We start from the raw sequence: 5,136 nt of genomic DNA, 5'->3' as shown, positions 1-5,136 counted from the left end.
GAAGCCCAGTAGCTGTCGATCTCTTTTTCCCTCTTCTTTATTCTCCATCATTTGTTCTATATCACTAATTCTCTTTTATGCCTCATTTATCTAGCAGTAAGAGCCTCCATTTTTTATTATACCTCATCAATAACTTTTTTTTAATTCAACTTGGTTACACTTTAGTTCCTTTATTTCTTCAGAAAGGGATTCTCTGGTATCATCCATGCTTTTTTCGAGCCCAGCTAGCACCTTGATAATCGTCATTCTGAACTTTAGTTCTGACATCTTACTAATGTCCACATTGATTAGATCCCTAGCTGTCAGTAATGCCTCTTGTTCTTTTTTTTGAGGTACGTTTTTCTACCTTGTCATTTTATCCAGGCAAGAATAGATGAATGAGAGAAAATACTAAAGGGTGGCAATGACCCCAGTAAAATATATACTAACCAAATCGGTAGAGACCCAAAACCAAGTGGCAAAGAAAGAAGGGGAAAATAAATAAATAAATAGATAGATAGATAGATAGATAGGACTGGTGAATAGAACAGGGCCACACACCTGATTCTGGGTGCATTTTAGTCTGTTAGAAGAAACTGCCTCCCAAACATTAAAGAAAGAAAAACACATATGTCACACACACACACACAAATGTAAAAATGACAAAGGGATGGAATATGACTGTAAAGATGAAAATTTTAAAAGATTTTAAAAAGGAATTGATGATAAGTTGGTTGAAAAAAGAAAAAAAAGAAAAAAAGGAAAGAATGTGATCATGCTGGAGACTAGAACAAAGCCATGCACTAGATTTAGGGTATATTTTGATCTCAGAAGAAACTGTATTCCAAAATTTTAAAGAAAAACTTGTATGTATACAAAAATAAGGTTAAATACAATTAAGGGACAGAATATGACTATAACAATAAAAATTTTAAAAGATTTTCAAAAAAGGTATTGGTAATATAAAATAGTTAAAAACATTAAAATAGGAAAGTGGAAAAAAATTTAAAAATAAGATAAGAAAAAAGAAAACTAAAAAAATTTAACTTTGAAAGACTAAAGAATCATGGGGGGTAAAGCCATGAAGTCTATGTGTTATATTCCTGTAGCTCTGAAGTTTTGCAGTTCTCATTGATGGGTGAACTTGCTCTTGGCTGAATGTTGCTGTTGACCTTCTGGGGGAGGGTTATGTTGCAGTGATTCTCAAATGTCTTTACCCAAGGCAGAATTACACTGCCCTTGCTAGGGGCCAGGCTAAGTAATCTGCTCAGGTTCACTCTCAGTAGCTTTTGTTCCCTGATCACTTTCTGTATTGCTTTGGAAGAGGAGAATAATATGGTGGCTTCCCAATCTCTGTCCCCATAGGGACCAAGAGCTCAGGGCCTGACTCACTGCACCCTCAGAGAAAAGCAGTCAATCCCTCCTGTCTCCCTGGTCTCTGGCCACGCTCCAAGCTCATCCGGCCTGTGACTGATCGTTTCTATCTCTGGTGCACAGCCCCATTTGGAGTCTCCAAACCCAGCAGATTCCTACAGTGTGCTCCTGCACTACTCCTGGGGGAGGAAGGTGAGACTCCCTGGATCTGCCACTAGTGCCACTAGAGCAGCGGTCCAAATGTGCCTTGGATCACAGTTTAAGGTGGCCCCGAGCTGAAGACCCATCCCTCAGATCTGTCTCTGCAGGTGTCTCTGATACCTGGGGGCTCTGCCACACTTGGGCACTCCTGGTCTTTTTTGTGACCCCACGGGTCCTGAGACCACACTGTCCCCTCAAGGGCTGCACCACGCTGCTTAGCCTCTGGAGTGACATCCCTCATGAGAGCAAACTTATAAAAAGTTCTGATTATGTGCTCTGCTGCTCTACAGCTTGCCAGAAGCCAGCCCTGCCCCCACAGTCTATCCTCCTGTATATCACCTCACATTCACTTCTCCGCATGTCCTGTCTTCCAGAAAGTGGTCACTTTCTCTTCCTAGAGTTGCTGCTCTTCTTCTCGTTGATCTCCTGTTGAGTTTGTAGGTGTTCAGAATGGTTCGATAACTATCTAGCTGGATTCCTGGGACCTGAACGATATTTAGGTCTCCTACTCCTCCACCATCTCGCTCCTCCTCCCTCCCATTGTTTTTCATACTTTTTGTGTCAAGTCTATGAAATGTCTATCTCTAATTTTTATAAATTTACATTTTACATTCATATCTATGATCTATTTTAATTTTTTAAATATTTTATTTATTTATTTGACAGAGACAGAATGCACAAGCAGGGTGAGCAGCAGGCAGAGGGAGAAGGTGGAACAGGCTCCCCGTTGAGCAGAGACCGTGACATGGAGCCCAATCCCAGGACCCTGGGATCATTACCTGAGCAGTAGGCACATGCTTAATGGACTGAGCCACCCAGGCACCACTATTTTGAGTTAATTTTTATACAAGGTGTGAAGTTTCAGTCAAGGTTAATTTTTTTTAACCTATGGATATCAATTACTCCAGCCTTTTTGCTGAAAAGGCTGTCCTTCCTTTAGTGAATTACTTTTGGATCTTTGCCTAAATCAATTGCACATATTTGTGTGGATCTATTTCTGGGTGATCTTTTCTGTTCCACTGATCTTTGTGTCTATCCCTCTGTCAGTACCATACTGTCTTGATTACAGTAGCTATATAGTAAGCAATAATATGTGATACAGTGACTCCTCCCACTCCCTTCAATGTCAAGGTTGTTAGCTATTCTAGGGCTTGTGCTTATCCACATAAATTTTAGAACAAGCTGGTCTATGTGTATAGAAACACCTCCTGGGATTTTGATAGGACTTCCATTAAGCAATAATATGTGATACAGTGACTCCTCCTCCTCCCTTCAATGTCAAGGTTGTTAGCTATTCTAGGGCTTGTGCTTATCCATATAAATTTTAGAACAAGCTGGTCTATGTGTATAGAAACACCTGGGATTTTGAAAGGACTTCCATTAAGCTGACAGATCAGTTCAAGGAAAATTGACATCTTTTGTATGTTGAGCCTTCCAATTCATGAACACTGCATGTCTCTCCATTTTTAGGTCTTCCTTGATTTCTTTCATCAGCATTTTGTAATTTTCAGCATACAGATCTTATATATATATTTTAACTGTATACCTAAGTATTTCCATTTCTTTGGAGTGATTGTAAATTGTATTGTGCTTTGTATTTTGGTTTCCACATGTTCACTGTAGTATACAGAAATGGGATTAATTTTTTTTAAGATTTTATTTATTTATTTGACAGAGATCACAAGTAGGCAGAGAGGCAGGCAGAGAGAGAGAGAGAGGGAAGCAGGCTCCCTGCTGAGCAGAGAACCGTATGCAGGACTCGATCCCAGGACCCTGAAATCATGACCTGAGCCAAAGGCAGTGGCTTAACCCACTGAGCCACCCAGGTGCCCGGGACTGATTTTTTTGCATGTTGATCTTATATCCTGTGACCTTGCTGAATTTATTAGTTCTAGATGTTCTTTTACAGATTTTCTGGTATGTTGTTCTAGAATCTGTGAGACAATTTTATCTCTTCCTTCCAAATCTGTATGCTTTTTACTTCATTTTCTTCATTGCAGTAGCTAGAATTTTCAGTACTGTTGAGTGAGAGTGGTGAGAAAGGACATCCTTGCCTTGTTCTTGATCTTAGAGGGAAAGCATTCTGTCCCTCACCATGATATTAATTGTGTATTTTTTGGTACCTGCTACTTATCAAGCTGAGCTAATTCTGCTCAATTCGTAACTTGCTGGAATTTTTATATCATTAGTGTGTGTTGAATTTTGTCAAATGTTTTTTTCTGCCACAAAAAGGAGATTTTTTTTCTCATATAGGTGTTGATATGGTGGATTATATTGATTAATTTTTGAACCTGTCTTCCATACCTGGAATATATCCAAATTAGCCATGGTGTATAATTCTTTTTGTGTTATTAGATTCAAATTTGTTAAGGATTTTTGCATTTAAGTTCAGAAGAGATAGCAGTTTATAATTTATCATCTTTGGCATTGATATCAGGGTAAGGAGGTCTATGCCATCTTGTCCAGAATGGAAGTCTTCAATCACAATGTTTAAAGTTCTATTCTGTTACTTATAAATTTTCCTCATTTGTCTATGTTTGCCTTTCCTCCTCCATACTTCAATATTTCTTAAATGCATAGTGATTCTTAATTTTCTATCCATATTAAGTATGGAGTATGAGGCAGCCTGAATAGACATTCCATGTAAGTGGGTGGGGCTTGTCTCCTTCACTTTACATTTATAGCCAGAGAACAAGCCATCAGTCCACTGAAGTATTATTAACAACTTTCTGAAGGACAGAAGGCTATTTTAAAAATCAGAAAGAACAGAGCAGAAATGCTGGCCCTTCAGTATACACAAGGAAATCTGCTGATCAGAAGGAAAATGAGAGGTGTGAGCCACAGCAAGGGAGATGGAAAGGAGAGGTGAAAAGATGTAATGAAAGCACAGGATTATTTCAAGTTCTACATTTAGTTATCTATTTTTTCTTCTACCCCTTCCCTTTTCTGTTTTATCTACAGATAAGATCATCTCAAAATAAGGTGACAATATGATTGACAGAACTTAGGGCAGCTATCTTAGTGGCTAGACTCAAGAAAAAAATTCTACTGCATTATAGCTTTATAGATATCCAGATATTAAATGGCTATCTCCTAGCTTACACACTCATGTTTTCAGGTTGCTATTTTGAATCAAAGTCTAGTAGAATATGTTACAAAATTTCTCTTAGGAAATATTGATCTGCCCCAATGCCTGAAGAGAATGACAGAGTTTTCATCCAGTTTTCCTCTTTATAGCAAGAGTAGGAAACATCCCTCCAGTTTTTAAAGCACTAACCAATTGACAAATTCTCCTACTGTCTCATCTATAAATAACATGATACTTAAAACTTTAACTTCATGGTGCCTGGGTGACTCAGTGGGCGTAGTTAAGCCTCTGCCTTTGGCTCAGGTCATGATCTCAGGGTCTTGGGATCGAGCCCTGCATGGGGCTCTCTGCTCAGCAGGGACCCTGCTTCCCCCCCCTCCCACCGACCTCTGCCTGACTCTCTGCCTACTTGTGATCTCTCTCTCTCTGTCAAATAAATAAATAAAATCTTAAAAACAAAACAAAACAAACAAAAAAAACAACTTTACCTTTAA

Source organism: Mustela erminea, chromosome 12, assembly GCF_009829155.1.
Source record: "Mustela erminea isolate mMusErm1 chromosome 12, mMusErm1.Pri, whole genome shotgun sequence".
NCBI classification, from domain to species: domain Eukaryota; kingdom Metazoa; phylum Chordata; class Mammalia; order Carnivora; family Mustelidae; genus Mustela; species Mustela erminea.
This window is presented reverse-complemented; position numbering follows the sequence as displayed.